This window comes from Acomys minous (assembly GCF_964271855.1).
Source record: "Acomys minous genome assembly, chromosome: 7".
Classification (NCBI taxonomy): Eukaryota; Metazoa; Chordata; class Mammalia; order Rodentia; family Muridae; genus Acomys; species Acomys minous.
This window is the reverse complement of record NC_140488.1, coordinates 71,050,476-71,069,342: the sequence shown is the minus strand read 5'-3', so window position 1 is coordinate 71,069,342 and position 18,867 is coordinate 71,050,476. Positions and strand designations below refer to the sequence as shown.

At 39.1% G+C, this 18,867-nt stretch overlaps 1 protein-coding gene and 1 pseudogene across 8 annotated transcripts in view; one reads left to right on the top strand and one right to left on the bottom strand.

Annotated features, from left to right (window-relative positions):
• MAGEE2 (MAGE family member E2) overlaps positions 1 to 18,867 on the bottom strand; it is a 157,459-nt gene that overhangs the window by 104,260 nt on the left and 34,332 nt on the right. For 3 of the 7 annotated variants that reach the window (XR_014780695.1, XR_014780696.1, XM_084789870.1), the window contains exon 10: positions 12,264 to 12,435. The exons of 1 other annotated variant lie outside the window; for it this stretch is intronic. The gene's annotated coding sequence lies outside the window, so the exon portion shown is untranslated. Of the gene's footprint in view, positions 1 to 5,041; positions 6,204 to 12,263; positions 12,436 to 18,867 lie in introns of those variants that run through there. 3 more of the 7 variants (XR_014780697.1, XR_014780698.1, XM_084789871.1) reach the window with 3 other exon arrangements.
• On the top strand, positions 12,575 to 13,323 carry LOC311601997 (swi5-dependent recombination DNA repair protein 1 homolog; annotated as a pseudogene). The gene is made up of 2 exons: positions 12,575 to 12,675; positions 12,900 to 13,323. The product of its transcript is annotated as a swi5-dependent recombination DNA repair protein 1 homolog (transcript).

The following is an 18,867-nucleotide window of genomic DNA, read 5'->3' as shown; positions in this document are numbered from 1 at the left end:
TACTGTGCCTTTTCCGTCTAATTATACTTAAAGCAGAACTTCTCAGGATGGGGCATTTGTGAGGGAGTGCAGGAGTTGGGGCTGCCAATTAAAGCAGCTGCCTCCGCTTCTGCAACTCTTTCCAAGCCCTAAAGCCCCTCTGCGAAGCCTGAGGTTATTTTTCCTGACAGTTGGTTCCCCACTGCAGCTGTTCCTCTCGCAACTGCTTCCCTGTTTAATTTTCTTCCTTACTAGTCCACAATCCTGTTTAAATTTTCTTCTTCAGATGTGTTTACTTGGTGTTTCCTTTCTGTTTGATTTTACTAGCTCCACTGAGGTTTATCTACCACACAATCCTCCCACATAAAATGTGTAATTTAGTAATATTTTAGTAAAGTCATGCTGTAAAAAAGTGTATCGTTGGCATCTCTACTTCCTTTTATAATTATTTTCAGCTTCTGTACCATTAGCTCTATTCTTCACTTCTTCAACACATGCACAGGCTTTTTATGTATTGTTTCACCTCTAGGCAGAAAGAACATACCTTGATTAAAATAATCTTCTAAGATATTGATGAACACAAGAGTTTCCCAGCTCTCATATTTGTAGTTAGACGCTCAGTTCACTGAATCTCTTTACTCCTCCAGCTGTTGTGTCTTTGTGTCCTATATCTAAAGGTTGGTAATAAGAGTCATAGCCATACTTCAAACAGATGTTAATTTTTTTTTCTTCCCTCCTTTCTTTTCCTTTTTTTTTTTTTTTGGGGGGGGCATTTTCAGACCGCGTTTCTCTGTGTAGCCCTGGCTGTCCTGGACTCACTTTGTAGACCAGGCTGGCCTTGAACTCACCGCGATCACAGCCTGCCTCCGCTTTGGCCTCATCGCGTGCTGGGATTGCAGGCTGTGCCACCACACGCGGCTTTGGTTTCTTTTTTTATCTATTGATTCTATTGATTCTCTAAGAGTCTATTCTTTAGTTCCCACACGTGTGTTCACTTTGCAGGTTGTATTTCATGCCAGGGTTTCTCTGGGTAGCCCTGGTTATCTTGGTACTGGCTTTGTAGACCAGGCTGGCCTTGAACTCACAGAGAACTGCCTGCCTCTGCCTCCTGAGTGCTGGGATTAAGGTGTCATCACCATCCAGCTTATTATGAATCTTAAATGAGTTAATTTATCTAAACAGGTCATTTTAATGTCTGACACAGGGCAAGGATGCAGTGAGAGTTTGCTGCTGTTTTTACTGCCTGCACTAGGAAGCTTCCTGATGGTTATAGATGATGTGATTACCCCTCTCTCTGCCGTACTGGCAAAATTCTGTATGTAGGGTACCACATATAGCCTTACAAGTTTATCTTTTGCCTGCAGCATAATACTGGGAAGAGAATTTAACTTACCGGATTCAAAACCTGCAGTCTTGTCAGCAACCATGATGAGACACAGCTCAGAACCACCATTAGGAAACACTGCTCCCCACCTCCTCTGACACTCCATTTCCTCCACACCCCGCTCCTTAGGAGCCTGAAGCCAGGTAAAGCTGGATGTTTGACTACACCACAGAAAACAATTTCAGGAGAGTATGTGCAAAGCAAAGTTAGTGAATTTATTATGCCAAGATAAAGGCTAGCTCATAACTTCAGATGTAAGCGTGGGGTGGGAATAGAGTAAGGGACAGAGGGAATACTGTGGGGGGAGTGTGTCACTGATTTGGTAGAGGACAGGACACACCCAAGTATTAATGAAGGCTTTGGGAGAGGGAGAGTTGTGCTTAGGTGTCTTCATTGATTCTGTGGTTTTCTAAAGTTCATTGCTCAATGGCTTAAAGATAAAGTAATTGTTTTGTAAATAAAACTGCAAAGCAGTTTTATGTTTAGATTTATGGATGAGAGATGAATGCTAATACAGTCAAACCATTCTGTGGGGGGAGAGGGGCTAGCCTCAGAGATCTGTCCATCTCCACCTCCTTAGTCTGGGCACTACAAACAAATGCTACTATACTCAGCTTTTTAAAATAAACTTTGGCCAGCAAGACTAGCTTATTGAGTGAGCTCCAGACAATGAGAGACCTTGTCTAAGCAGGTGGATGGCCCCTGAGCTTGACCCCTAGCGGCACATTCATGTGCACACAAAATCATCAGACAGACAGACAGACAGACAGACAGACAGACACACACACACACACACACACACACACACACACACACACAACTTTTGTAAACAGTTATTTCTGATTTGTCCAAATTACACCTTCTGATCTGGTATTTATCAAGTATTTAAAAGTACTGATGATTTACTCTTTAAATCATAAGATAAAGCTGTTTTCAAAATATATGCAGGAATTATTAACAGCACGGGAAATATCAGCATACAGCTAAATGAAAAAACAGGATATAGAGCAAAATTATATATAATGCGATCAAGGCAAGTAACTACACAGATGGTAGTAAGAATAAATCTAAGCGTTGATGCCCTTGTCTTTGGGAGTATAAATGGGAGTATGTAAAATTCTAAGTTTATTCGAATCTCAACAGTGCATGCGTATTATTTTTATAACGAGAAAAAGTAAAAGCCACAAAATTAAATCCTGGTGTAAAGATAGAATGCAGAACATGAAAATCATTGAGAGAAGAAAGAGAAACGCCTTGAAACACAGGCATCTGTTCCACTCCTGACTATCAGAGAAATGCAAATGAAAACAAAGCTGCGAGGCCGATTTCCACCCATTGCACTGATAAACAATTATGTTAAAGATCACAATCGATGCTAGGAGTCTTAAGCATTTCCTACTTACCCTAATTGGCAACATTTTCCTGTAACTGGGGGGGAAAAGGCCTGCAGAGCTCCACTTCCCAGAGCACTGCTGCCACCTTCAGGAAGATAATGTAATAGCTATAGGCGTTCTCCCTCCCTCTTTTCTTAAGAATCCTTTTTTCCTTTCTTCTTTTTTAACTTCCTTCCTTCATTTACTTCTTTCTGCATTTGCTGCCTTGCTTTTTCTTTCCTTTCTTTTTCAGCTGACTTGCCCATAAACATGAATGCCTCCATGAAGGCTTTACAGTAAACCAAGTGATCTGTACCTCGTGCCATGAATCCTTAACAAAAAGCTTTTAAGTCAAAGAGATGGAGAGAACATTTGTATGAAAGGTAAAGGTGTATATGAGTTTGTTTATAACACATCGGGGGACAATTGCTTCATTGGCTAACACTGTCACTTTCTCTACACTCCACTGACAATAAGCACATTTTCAATGTTTTTGAATGTTCCACTCTTTCCTCTGCAAAGGTTGATGCTTCAAAGAATTTAATCACAGGCCCTCTGCTCCACTGCCAATCCAAGGATGACAGCAAGAAATAATGAATGTAAAAGATGCGCACCCATAAAGGTTTGGAAAGCAAAGCCAAAAGGCAAATGCATGAATGAAAGCCGAGTCCTAAGTGAAACTCTTGATAGTTTCAGAGGCTTGGAACAAAGCAGCGAAGCTGTGGATGAAGAAGCTCTAGGCAGTGGTTCTCAACCTTCCGAATGCCACGACCCTTTAATACAGTTCCTCATGTGGTGTCCCCCCAACCATAAAATCATTTTGGTTCTTACTTCATAACTGTAATTCTGCTACTGCTATGAATCATAATGTAAATATTTTTGGAGATAGAGGGCTGCCGGAGGGGTCCTAACCCTCAGTTGAGAACCACTGCTCTAGGCTCTCTTCTCCCCCAGAAAAACAAGGAAAACAAAGCAAAATCAAAACAAAGCAAACCAAACTCAAGCAGAGACTCTTTAAAACATTTCCAGAGTCTAGAAAAGAGCCAAGAGTTTGGCGCCAATGAAGCCAATAGAAAAGGCATCTTGAAAGTGATATGCTGTGGTGGAGGCATCCAGCAGGCTCTCTAAAACACAAAGAAGCTGAAGTAAGACTGTCCAGGACGGTGGTGTCTGGAACAGCTGTCATAATGGAAGTTAGGAAAGTCCTTGGCATGATGAGGCAAGCTGCGTACTCAGAAAAGGACTTTGGGAAACCTCATCTTTCCCCTTGGGGTGGCCTTTAGGTTCAGAGCACATTAAGTTGTCAAGGGCTGTCCCAACAAAGACCAAATCTGCAAACCCTTAGAAAGCCCATAAGCTTCAAAGAAACCTGTTAAAACATTAGCAAAGGGCTGGGCATAGCTTAGTGGGTAAAGCGCTTGAATTGTAAACAGGAGGGCCTGAGTTTACAGTAAACTTGAGAGTAAGACAATTGAAAGTATTGACTTCAGGCAACTGACAAAAAAAGAGGAAAAACAGAGTCTAGGAAACATATTTTAAAGGTGTATCTCATAAAATCACTGAGACCAGAGACTACAAAATGACCAGGAAAGACTGGCAGGCTAGAGATACAAACACCAGCTGATGCTACAGTTCAAGAGTAGATTCTCAGGAAGGAGCTACTGTTATAGTTTGCGTCCAAATGAAGGGTCCACTCTTGATCAGGGAAGGGCAGTCCTTTTGTCATAGCCAGGTTTGCATTGATAGGACTCACTTGCATCTTGGGGAGTCATCAGCTTTACTGAAAGCCTGCTAACTTAGATGTTTAGCCCACCCTAGAGCACTTAAACATTTGGAATGATCTATCATATATCTGACACGATGCCCAGGTAATTGACAAAATGATGCATTTTATTTATGTTTAAGTACGTTTTTTACTTGAGAGAGGAAATAACAAGACGTGATGAGGATAAAATACTAGTGCTCTATTTGTTGATGTGCAAAATGATATAGCCAGTTTGGAAAAACAGTTTGGCAGTTCCTCAAAAGGTTAAAAATGCAATGACCACATGACCATTCCACTCCTAAGTTTACTATCAAAAGGAGGAAAGTAGGGATAGAGACAGACAATTGTGCACCAATGTTCACACATTATGCACAATAGCCAAAAGATGGGAGCAACACAATGTCCAACAGAGGAGCACACAAAATGTATGTGAGAAATGGGATAATAGCCTTAAAAAAAAAAAAAAGAAATTCATGTCCAGACAGCAACCTGAATGAACCTCAAAAAATATGCTTGGTGAAATAAACTAGACAAAAGGGACACGTGGTCTATAATTTTATTTGTATGAATATTCAGACACAGAATGTAGATTACAGCTTACCAGCAACTGGTAAAATGAGGATTTAACTGTTTAACATCTGTTAAACTCCTGTTTGGAGTGATTAGACAGTTCTGGAAGTGGATATAGAAATAATGTCATGAGAATGGTGTTTAATGCCACTGAATTATATGGTGTAAATTATTAAAATGGTAAATTTGGGGGCTGAAGATATGGCTCAGTGGGTAAAACACTTGCTAAGTGTGAGGATGTGACTTTGGAGCCCCAGTATCCAAACAAATGTAGAGGAAGTAGAGACAAGGCATGACTGGGACCAGGTGCCTGCTGAAACGAGCTGAACTAGAGAGCTCTACATTCACTTGAGATCCTGCCTCAATACATAAGGTGGAGAGAAATCAAGTAAGGCAGCCAGTGTCAGCTTCTGGACTCCACATCATATACACACAATGCGCACCCACCCCAGATCGTGCAAACACATATATCTAACTGCACACAACACTCGGGAATGAGTAAAATGGTAAACCTGACATTCTGTATTTGTCTGTCTGTAATGCTAGATATTTAATTCCGTGACTCATGATCATTAAATACTCTACCTTGAGCCACATCTCCAGCCTGTATACAATGGACAGCACATATACATTCTCTATATTTTGCTACTGTCAGAAAAGGAAGGAACAAAGGTATTAGGAGCAAAGGACTATGTGTTGAAATCAGAAAAGACTTGGAACAGAAAACAGAGCTTTGGAGTATGAGATTTGGAAGGGTTTTACATAATAACATGACACAAAATTCAACTGTAATTGTGGGCTAGAGGGTAGTGAGGTCAGGATGACTAACAGCAACACAGACAAGGAATAAAAGTACAAGATGTGATAAGGGTGGAGTCCTCACAGCTGATGTGGTGGACAATATAGCTCTCAAATTCCTAATGGGGCTGAGGGATTAGCTGAGTAGTACAGTGCTTGAGTAGTGTGCATGAAGCCCTGGGCAAGCCCTCTTCTTCTGCAGTACTCCCTGAACCATAGATGCGGGCATGATGTAGGAATATCCACTACTACTCCATTGTGTCCAGTTGTGGTTTTCCGTGATGGTCTCCATTTGTTGTAAAGAGAGGCTTCTCTCATGAGGGGCGGTAGCTGTCTGTGGATATAAGGATAAGATTTAAAATATAGTATGCAATTTTGCTGGTCTAGCAAAGTGGTAGTAGTAGATTGCTTTCTAAGGGCCATGACTTCATTAGTCAGAGGAAGCTGGCTAGTTTTCAGTACCTATTATGACCTTCCTTATGCGGAGTAGAGTTTAAATCCAATTAGAAAGATGTTAGTTGCCCCTGACATGTGCATGCCACTAGATGTTTATCTTGCCATGGTGCTCATGGTCATTGTTCATAGGTGTTGCAGCTAGGTAGGACTGCTTTACTGCTTCGCTCCCTTGGCAACTTATATAATATTTTCTGGTACCATGGATACTAAACTGCAGGAAAGCAAGTAGCCTTTAGGTCAGATTCAGCTTGAATTATCCAGGTCTTGTGCCCTAATTGTGTGGTGTCTTCAGCAACAGGGGTCCGCCCTCAAACCATGAGAGGTAGCCAGGAGTCATTTGCTTTGAGAGGCATTTGGACTAGCCTGACCAACCATTTGAAAAACAGTTGCATATGCCTGGGGCTTTTGTTAGTTCTTGCGGGGAGCAATTGTCAACCCAAGTGGCTTAGCTTCCTTTAAGCCTCTCTCCTGGAAATAGCAGAACAATGGGAATAACACCCCTGAAACCATACCAACACAAATAACAGAAACAGGCTCAGCAGGTAGGATTCATGTATTTGTGCACACACATACATATATGTGTATGTAACAATGATAATAAAAAAAGAAGCCATCAATTTGAGAGTTGGGAGGAGACATGGGAGGATTGGAAGGAGGGTACTTGGGAGAAAGTGATATAATTCTATTTCAACTAAAACATATTTAAAAGTAAATAAATAGGATAAAAGAAAATTTTAACAAATTTTATATGAAGGATTCTGTAAGACAGAAAAGAGAGGCAAACAGATCAGCAAATGATATGAAGCCTAGGAGTGAAGACACGCATGTTTAGCAACAGCAATGCTCGCTGCTTATGCCAGTGCTTCCGGGACTACACCCACTAGCTTGGTAATACAGTGTCTAATGACGCTGTGAGGGTAGTTTTACAAAAAAGATTTCTGACTTCACCCGCATTCTTTATCAGCACTGAAAATTGCACCTGCCTTCTACTGATAATAGCAGATACCTGCGATACACCTCTTTATTACGGCAAAGCCTATAACCCAGGCTGCAGTCCCAGGAGCCACAAAGTAAGATCAGGCGAAATGGCAGGCCACACGGATGACAGGACATAAAAGGAAGACTACAACCTAAGTGCTCAAGGCCTTTAACCTAGCAGCTTTTGTAGTCCACATTCTACTGCTAGAACTTTCAGATCTGCTTACACTCCACAGCTCGTTGTCTGCTTGCTTTTTCTGTTATATTGGAGATTAAAGTTGGGGGTTAGAGCTTGTATTTTCTTTTATGACCTTAGCATTAAAGGTTCAGAAATACAAGCCAGGCATGGTGGCACATGTCTCTAACAGCACCATTAGGATCACCATGAATTTGAGGTCAGCCTGAGCTACATAGTAAGATTCTGTCTTAAAACAAAACAAACAACAAAAGAAAACCCAACACACACACACACACACACACACACACACACACGCACACGCGCGCACACACACACACACACACGGAGCTGGGAAGATGGCCCAGTTGTTACAGTGCTTACAATGCAAGTGTGAGGAACCAACTTTGGATCCTTAGTACCCATGTAAAAACAGAAATCCTGAGGCATGGCAAGTGTAAAGCCAGCACTGGGGAAACAGACTCAGGGGAATCCCTAGGGTTTGCTGACCAGATAATCTCACCATATTGGTGAGCTCCAAGTTCAGGGAAAGACGTTGCTTCTAAAAATAAAGTGGATAGCAATTAAGGAAGACACCTAATATCAAACTCAGGCCTCCACACCCACACTCGTGCAGATCAACATGCATACAGATACACACACACACCCCACATACCCCCAAATCCAAGACTACAGAATAGCATAGTGAAATATTTTAAATTTAACATAAAAAAATCTAGTAATAAAATATGGTTTCATAAACATAAGAACTCAACATTTTTAAATGTTTAAATGATATTTTAAAATGTAATTTTACATTATTCTGCTATTTCATAGGATATACCATTTTCACAAGACTTTTGAGGGTCTACAGTGAAAGATCAGAAACATACAATAGTGGTCCAGCCACACCACATTTATTTTATTTTATTAGTTTTTATTAAAGTTATTTATTTATCACAGCCTCTTCCCTCAGAACTGTAAAGAATTATCATTGTAAAAACAAATCATTCAGCCAATAGACAGCCTAATGAATTGAATATACATCTTTCAAATGAAAAAAAACCACAACTGTCCAATAAATATTTGAAACAGTATTCTACCTCTTTAAGACACCATAAAAATGCAAACTACAACTACCCTGAGATCACATGTCAGCCAATCACAAAAGCTAACATCACAAAAACAAATCAACAAAGGCCAGCTAGAATGTGGCGGGGGGGGGGGGGGGGGGGGGGGGGGGGGGGGGGAGTGAAGCCACAGGGAAACTTGTAAAGCCACTGTGGAAATAAATGTGGGAACTTCTCAAACAAAACAGTAAGAACAGAATATCATCCACGTGGTCCAGCTATCCTACTCCTGGCTTTATACCCAAAGAATTCTAAGTTCTACTATAGAGACACTTACATATCCATGTTTATTTTAGCACCTCCTCCAAAAAGCTAGGAAATTGGACCATCCTAGATGTCCATTTACAGATGAATGAATTTTTTTTTAAATGGTACATAGGGGCTGGAGAGATGGCTCGGTGGTTAAGAGCAGTGGCTGCTCTTCCAGAGGTTCTGAACTTAATTCCCAACACCCACATGGTGACTCACAACTGTCTGTGATGGAAACTGATTCCCTCTTCTGGCGTGCATGAAAACAGAACACTTTCTAGATGAGAGAAGCATGGGAAAATGGCAAAGTAGAAGGATCCAGAGAGTCCTAGAAACCTACAAGAAGAACATTATGATAGGCAGATTTGCACTCAGGGGTCCCGCTCAAACTAAGGCACCAGCCAAGGACAATACAGGCCGTAAACTTCAAACCCCTACCCAGGTCTAGCCAATGGACAGGACAATCTCCACAGTTGAGTGGAGAGTGGGGTTTGACTTTCACATGAACTCTGGTGCCCCATATTTGACCACGTCCCCTGGATGGGGAGACTTGGTGGCATTCAGAGGAAGGAAAGCAGGCTGCCAAGAAGAGACTTGATACCCTATGAGCATATACAGGGGGAGGAGGTCCCCCTCAGTCACAGTCATAGGGGAGGGGAATAAGGGGAAAATGGGAGGGAGGGAGGAATGGGAGGATACAAGGGATGGGATAACCACTGAGATGTAACAAGAATAAATTAATAAAAAAAGAAAACAGAACACTCATATACATTAAATAAATAAATAAATCTTTTAAAAATGGTACATATATGCAACAGAATTTTTTAAGCTACAAACATTGAAATCATGACACATACAGGAAAACGAGGTGGACTCAGAAAGACAAATATTGTTTGTATTTTTTCTCATATGAGTATTATAAATTTTACTTTGTGTGCATGTGAGGATGTAGGCCCATGAATCTAGAAAGAGGACTGTGAGAGAGAAAGAAGATCTCTTAAGGTGGGGGATAGAAAAAGGATATTAGAATATATGTGACATTAAGGTAGAAGAGTACATTGTGCAGGGAAATGGAGATCAACAAAAGGAGGGATGGAGCGAGGGAGGGAGAGGGCAATGGAGGACGTACACTAATAAGAACAAGGGATATAGGAAAATGCTATAATGAACTTTATGTCTTGTATGCTTTTACTTATTTATTTTAAATATTGAATGCTTCAAGAATTTGCATGTCATCCTTGTATAGTAGGAAAGGCTAATCTATTATGAATTATTTCAATTTAGTACATGAGTTAACTAATTACAAAAAACAACAACAGGGCTGGGTGTGGTAGCACACGCCTTTAACCCCAGCACTCTGGAGGCAGAGGCAGGAAGATCGCTGTGAGTTCTAGGACAGCCTGGTCTATAAAGCAAATCTAGGACAGCCTGGTCTATAAAGCAAGTCTAGGACAGCCAGGGCTAAGACAGAGAGACCTGGTGTCAAAAAAACAAAACAAAATGAACAAGCAAAAAAACAGCCTTGTAGTAGCCTTAAATGGGCCTATCATTATATGTTTATTCAATATTGCAAGTATAACCCTAGGTACTCAATAGCTGTTTTATTTAATTCCCAACATACTATATTTTCTTGTGTTTTTATTTTTCTCACTATCAAGATAGATTTTCATAGACTTGGGATGATAATATACAATGCTAGTGATTCTTTGTAAATATTTTTCATAACGAACTCTAAGGATTTTTTATTTGTACAGCAATTCATGAACATCACTGAAAACATGACAAGCTAGACTTCTGTGACTAATGAGAAAATAACAGCTCTACAACATACAGATTACTTACTGCTGTGAACTTAATTTAACTTATCTTCTCTAAATACTATCTATGTATTATAATTTAAAAATACACACATTTAATATAATTAAGACTATTCCATAGGCTGTCATGATTTGCTTATTAACATTAGGGGTGCATTCTGAGAACTTGTCGCTAAGTGAGTTTTGTGATGTGTGCACACCAGACATAAACAAATACGATAGTCTCTGCATGCATTCAAGACACTGGGTAAACACAACACGTATTAATCTGCTGCACGGGTAACACAACATACTGTCTTACAGCTGGCTGTTTCTAAGTAGATAAAGTCTACAGTCTAATAACGAAAACTACATAGTGAATTTACTTTTACTAGCATTCACAAGCAATGACTGTTGTGGTGCTGCAATGGCAGAGGCAATACTAGGCAAAATAAGAACTTTTCAGCTACACTATAACCTTATGGGACTACTGCCACATGTGCAGTCTATGGTTGACTAAAATGCGGCACATGACTGTATACAACTGCATATACACATACTATTTATTCATTCATTCATTCATTCATTGATTTTCCGAGACAGGGTTTCTCTGTGTAACTTTGGTTGGTGTGAACTCACTTTGTAGACCAGGCTGGCCTTGAGTGCTGGGATTACAGGCATGTGTCACCATGCTCGGCTATAGCTGTATATATACATTTTTAATATCCTACTTCATCCAAGCCATTATCTGAGTAGTCTAATCTTATTTTTCACTATTCTCTTATTATTAGACTTCAGTTTTATTTCATTATACCCCTGTTGTTTGAATTATAATGAATTTAAGCACAAAAAAGGCACTGAAAGCCTTGAGCACATTTCCTTTCCCAACAAAACAATTTTAAACGCTGGAAATGGTTTTGACAGTTACCACTTAGAGAATGAAAATTGTACCAAAGACATGCAGAAAAGAGAGTAACAAGTAATCGATAAAATATGTGAAATCCTGGTGAGAGTGGTGAAGAGTCCGAGGCACTTTAACTGCTACTGAGCCATGAGCACCTCCTTCTTGTCTCAGGCAAGCTTGGGAGAAACTCCACTGCAGGTAGGCATGGCTCCCAATAAAGGAAGGGGTAAGGTGGGTTACCAGGATCACCAAGTTACCAGTACTTTCCATCTACCTAGCTCAGAGTTACTGGTTTTCAACTTAATGTATTCCTCTGCCAAGTCCTTACTCATTAGCTTAAGGCCCTGCTAGAGGAGAGCTGTGTGGTATCTCAAGAAAGGCAGAGCATCAGCTAAATGGAAAGCTCATTGAAGACGACGAGACTAGAGCACAGATAAAACCACTGTCACCCCAGGGCGATGCTGTACTTATCCAAGGCTAAGGATCAATATTAAATGGTCCATACAACAGGCGGGGGGGTGGGGGGGAAGCAACCAAAGCTGTCTAGCCAAATCGCGGAATAATTACATAGGCAAGCAGCAGCATAAGTAAGCCCCAGACAGGTAGTGGTGGGGAAATACTATCCAAAGCCACTGCAATAGCAAAAAGTAACAAATGTAAACAAAAGTATGGAACATGGAAAAGAAATAAGATCTGATCCACTTACCCACTTACAGTTAAAGGGTGGAGGCAATGAAAATCACGTGTGAGATGACTCAGATATTGCACTTGACAGATGAAGCTTTCAAACATCAATCATAGGTCCTGCCCCGGGGCGAGGTCTGTCTACTGCTACATAGCTTGGCTGTGTGTCTGCTGTGTCTCTGCTGCGGGCAATGCTGAAGAAGAAGGAGAGCAGAAGTTGACTTCCAAGGTGCAAAGCACATCAGATTCAGCATGAGCTTTACACTCCTCAGACCCGTGGGAATTTATTATCATCCCGTGCAAACAGTTCAGGAAAACCACCAATGAGTGGAAATGCTTAAAGGAAGATCTTTATCTCATTCTTTTTTTTTAGTGTGGTGAAGCGACTTAAAGTAGAGAATAAAGAAAATGATCAGATCTTTTCAGAATCAGGAGTATCTTCAAAAGAAAAGAAAAGGAAAGAAAGAAAGAAAAAGAACGAAAACTTCAGAATTCCAAGAAAGTTTGAAACACATAGACAATGAATCTGAAAAAGATAGCTCAGAGAAGAAAAATACGTGCCGATCTAAGTCACTTGATGCTGAGTCATCCAGTGTCCTCCGAAATGAGTAGGTGAATAACAGCTGAAGAGAGTTTCAAGGAAGAAAATTAAAAATTGACAAAGCAAGTGAAAGAGAAGGAAGACCTTATTTGGAGGTTAAAACTAATCAAAATGTATAGAATTAAGAACAATCTGGGAGCTGGAGAGATGACTCAGAGCTTAAGAGCATTGTCTGCTCTTCCAGAGGTCCTGAGTTCAATTCCCAGCCACCACATGAGATCTGGTGTCCTCTTCTGGTGAGCAGACAGAACACTGTATATAATCAAATAATAATAATCATCATCATCATCATCATCATCATCATCATCATCATCATCATCATCTGTCTAAGCTAGCGTTATTAATAAAGAAATGGAGGACGTGCAGGCAGCACCTGCTGTATGAGCGGCACCCAGTTACATCTAAGGACGAGGAGAAATTCAGCTTCTAGGAATTGATCAACTACTATGGAAGAGACAAACTCCTGCACTATAGTCGAAGTGAAGAAGAATTGACAGACACTTGACAAGTTGGTTTTTTCTTCAGCCTTTTCCTCTCTCTTTCTGGGGTGTCGGATCACACCCAGGGCCTCAAATGTGCTCTATTCTTGAGCCATCCACTGACCCTCTACAGTATATCTTTGAGGATAACAATGTGAGTAATTATGGAATAACTTGAGTTTTAAAGGGAAGAAAGATGTAAGCTGTTGTGTCTCAGAGGAAGGCATCTTAAACAGTTCGGGCTATTCTGATACATAAACAAATTTATAAAATGAAGCTTAGTATTTTGGACATGTTTGCTAAAGGAAATAGTTAAGTAAATAAAAAAGATTAAATCATATTTAAAAGGAAGTTTGGATAATTCTAGAAACTAGGTTTAATACATTGATTTTTTTTTTTTTTGGCAAAAGGTTTTCTATTCAGTGTTTAAAAATAGTCTCTTTGCCCAGAGGCCCCTGCCTCTGCCACACAGGGACCTACATGGTGGAAGAAGACTGCTCCTGAAAGGTGTCCTTGGAACTCTACATAAGCTAGTCAACAAAAGGAGGTAAATCCACAAATAGTAACGATATAAGCTATATTATTGGATATGAAAACAAGTTACTTTTATTCCTTCTCTTATTTTATTTTTAAATTTTGTTTATTTTTTTTGAGTGCTCTATCTGCATGTACACCTGCCTGCCAGAAGAGGGCATCAGATCCCTTTATAGATGGTCGTGAGCCAGCATGTGGTTCCTGGGAATTGAACTCAGGACCTCTGGGAGAGCAGCCAGTGCTCATCCCCAAACATACATACAAGCTGAAGAAATTTAAGAAACTTATCATTCCTTACAATGCTGACTGTAGCTACAGAAATAAAATGGAAATAATGAATGGGGAATTCTTGTGCAAATGATTAGCTCTCAGCTCCCAGTTCTTAACCGCTGAGTCACCAGCCCCATTTCTTTTATTTTTTGAGATTATAATTACATCATTTGGCCCTTCCCACCAAATCCTCCCATATACTTTAATCCTCCTTTCAAATTCACGAGCTCATTTTTCATCAATTATTGTTACATGCATACAAAACTAATTATTTTATGTAACTTCTTCACAAATGAGTATAGTGATTTCAAGTTAATGATCATAGTTTGCAAAACACCTTATTTATTATTTTAAAGTGTGTGTGTGTATACATATGCATATATGCATGTGGACACCAGAGAGCAATGCCAAGCATCTTCCTCTACCATTCTGCACCTGATTTTTCAGATAGTACCACACTCTTTAAATGTTTTACCTTAAAGGGTACACAGAAAAAGTCTAGTAAGATGAGGGCCACTATCAATTTTATTTAAAAATTGGGAAGTAAACTGGACAAAATAATTTGAGCTCATGACATCCCACCAACACATTAATAATATAGGAATAAGTAAAAGGTATTAAAACGTTAATAATGGTACTACATAGGTTTTGTTTTTCTTTTTAGAATGTTTCTGACATTTTTACTTTTCCATAATGGGATACATCACTTTAATAATAATAAGAAAGAAAATCAGTAAGTTTTCCTCTTAACCTTAAACCGGAAAATAAACAATAGAAATGAAAAGATAAATTAGAGGGGGAGCATAGCCAATAAAGCATGCCGATGTAAATGTGGCCTACCATTTGTAAATGGCACTTACAAATAATAAATCTTCTTCACATCTGAAGTTGTCACACGTATTTAAAAGGGATATTTTCTAATGGAGTATCCTGGCTTTCAAGGCAGCAGAAAACACCCATTTTTTGTTTTTAAAACACAAAGGATAAAGGAAAGGAGTTGGCTTTTCTGTTGCTTTGCTACCACCCACAGGCAATTACAGAAAATACAGCTAAGAGAGTATTCTCTTGACCTGAAATTCACATTGGCAGTATGTTCCACACACATCCCCAAACACACAGAGAAGCAGAACAAGTTTAAGAAACTTATCATTCCGTAAGACTCACACTGTAGCTACAGAAATAAACTGGAACTAATGGATGGGGAATTCTTGTGCAAGTTAATGCATAGAGAATTCAGATGAATGGAAACATGGGTATCAAAGTCCAGGAATATAGATTGCTTCTTGGGCCATAAAGAAAATTCTACCAATTATAAACAATGGAAATCACAGGGAATATATTACCTTACCATGATGGACTTGGTCTGTAAAAGAGAAGGATAAGAGATCCCCAGCCTCTTACTCTCTGCCCCATAGTCTGTGTTAATCATTAAATATTGAAAAGAGAGGCTTCTGTAGTGAGGATCGAGAGAGCCATTACTATATTCACATAGGAGTCTAAATGTCAGCTTACTAGTATGTCCAATTAGCTATACATACGGCCTCACAGTGGCTGTGGCAGCATGCAAAAGGCCCTGCAAGCCCAAGCCAGACTATATCCCAGCCTGGAGAGAAAAGGTGACTCCCCCCCCACCAGGGAAGCTATTGGCAATTAATCTAGAAGAGGTTGAGGAAGGGGTGAAAATGATCAAAACACTCATGTAATAGTCAAAGAACTAATAAAATATATTAAAAGGAAACCTGTTTCATTAAGCAGATATTAAACAATAATTTTGAACTTATAAACAGAAAATGAAAAGAAATTCTGCAATTTAAAAGTACAGCAACTGAAGTTAATTTGAAGGTTACTACAATATGAGCAAACCTTAAAATTCTATTCTAAATGAAAAAAGGCAAACAAAAGGTCATGCATTATAGAAAGTCCATTTATCTGGTATATTTAGACTAGGTATGTCCATAGAAGAGAGATGAAAATGAATATTAGATTCCTTTTTCTGTGGTAATGGAAATGTTCTGGAATTAGTAGTAATTGATATACAAACTTGTATGTGTTCTAAAAACAACTGAATGATACTACATATCTAAGCAATAAATTATGTGGTAAATGAATTCTCAATAAATGGAACCGTTAACTTGTTTTTTAAATCAACAACAAATGTTGATGAGAACGTAGGGAACTGGATCACTCATGTTGTTAATGTGAGTATAAAATGGTCCATTAATTCTGCAAAATTATTTGGCAGATTTTTATAAAAATTAAGCTAAACACACGCCAATGATAAAACACTGCCATCGAACCCCTAGGCATTTATTCCGAAGATTTAAAAAGAAAAGCTTACGTTCACACAAAAACCTGTAGGCAAATGTTCAAGACAGCTCTGTCCCTAAAAGCTGTGAACCAGAAACCACAGATTGATGCAACAGGTGAGTGACTTTTAAAACTATGGCACACGAAAAGCTACGCAGGAATGCTTTCAATCTCTTGACTCTACTCATAATACGTACATTTTTATTAGCAATCAGATTTGTGCTTTGACAGTGTGTACTTTTCACACATGTACATTTTTCATCCGGACTACTCTAACCTCCCACCCTTTCGCACCTCCCAAATCAACACTGTCAGCCTCATCTTTTCCCAACAAATCTCTCTAACATTCATGTCTACTCTTTTTGTTTTGGGATCTGAGTGTAACCAGGGCCACCTGTGTGAGCACGGGTATTAAGCTATTTGTGGGATCCTGGTGGCCTCATTCAGTGGATACACAAATGAAGACAAGGACTGCTCCTCTCTTTCAACTCTGCCAACAACTCTGCCAGGAAACACCCCCCACCTTCTTCTGTGACTGTTGATAGGGCCAGTCTTGTGTAACTAAGTTTGGGTAATTGCAGTTGTGAGCTCACCATTGCAATGGTTGTACTGAGACGAGAGGATGGGATTTGGAATCCTTTCCTATCTTCCAACTCTTAGTCCCTGCCTCCTCTTCTGCAGTATCTCCTGAGCCTTAGAAAGGAATCCCTCCTCCACATCCATGCCAGTCTTGTTGTCACTGATATTCTTGGTGATAACTGCTCTGACCACAGTGCAATGGAGTCTTCCTCGATGGTGAAGGACAGAGTTTTGTGTTTCCTAGCCATTTGTAGTGCTTCTTTTGAGAACTCTGTTTAGTTCTCATGCTTGTTTCTTGATGTTTAGTTTTTATCAGGGGAGGTGGTCTTCCCCAGCAAAGAACATACCAATTGTTTGTCCAGATAGTCAGCCCGGAAAACATAAGTACAAGTAGCATTATATGAACTGAACAGGTTATATTTAAGAATATTTGTGTTATGAATGTATATACATATATACATATATCCATGCAATAACAATTCATGAATAAAAGAGGCCATAAATTTGAAGGACAGCAGGAAAGGTGGTAGGGTTTTGAGGAAATAAATGTCATAATTATGATCTCACAGATAATAAAATAAAAATTATATATTCCAGACACTAATCCTCTGACAGATGTACTGTTTGAAAAGATTTTCTTCCATTCTGTGAGCTAACTCTTTAGTTCATAGTTTTCTTTGTTATACAGAAACTTTTTATTTTCATAAGATCCCATTTGCCAATTGTTGGTTTTATTTCCTGCACTATCATAATCCTCCTTAGAACATCTCCATTTGTGCCCATATGTTAAAACATACATTTTGCTACAGAATTTCAGAGTATGAGGTATTAGGCTGAGGCCCTCAATCTATTTTGGTTAGATGAAACTAGATAAAGATCCAGTTTCATCCTTCTGTAGGTTGATATCCAGTTTCCCCAGTACTATTTGTTGAAGATGCAGTGTGTAGTTTGACTATCTTTGTCAAAGATCAGGTAGCTGTCATGTTTTCTTTTATCACAGCCCTGTATTCTATGCCATTGATATATCTGTTTTTGTGCCAGTACCATGTTGTTTTTATTACCATAGTTCTGTGGTATAACCTGAAACCAAGTATGCTGACAATTCCAGTGGTGTTCTTTTTGTTCTAGATTGCTTTGACAATCCTCAATCTACTGTGCTTCCATATAAAATTCAAGGTTTTTTTTTCATATATGTAAAGAATGGCCCTGGAATTTTGACTGGGATTGAATTAAATGTAGATTGCTTTTGGTAGGATGACTATTTTTACAATATTATTCTCCTGGTCCATAAGCACGGTAGGTCTTTCCACCTTCTAGCCTCAATTTCTTTCTTCAGTGCCTTAATGTTTTTTATTATTGTTGTTTTTAATTGTAGAGGTCCTTCACTTCTTTGGTTAGGTTTATTAAGCATTTTAATTTTTGTGGCTATTGGGAATTGGATTTATTACCTGATCTCTTTTTCACTGTTTGTCATTGATACATAGGAAAGCTACTATTTTTCTGTATTAATTTTGTATCATCCCATTTTCCTTAAAATGCTTATTAACTAAGGTTTTTGTTGGAGTCTGCATATCTTATATAAAATCATATTGTCTGCAAAAAGGAATAATTTGACTTCTTTCCCTGTTTGTATCTCATTTGCTTCTTTCTTGTCTTAGTGCTTTAGCTGAGGCTTCAAGCCCTGTTATTAAGTAGTAGTGGAGAATGGGAACCACCTTGTTTTTAGTAGCAATATGTTTGAGTTTATTTTCATTTTACATGAAGTTATTTATAATTTTTTTCATAGATAGCCTCTTATTGAGGTATGCTACCTTCATTGTAGCCTGTCTACTTTTATTATGCATTTTGTCCCTTCT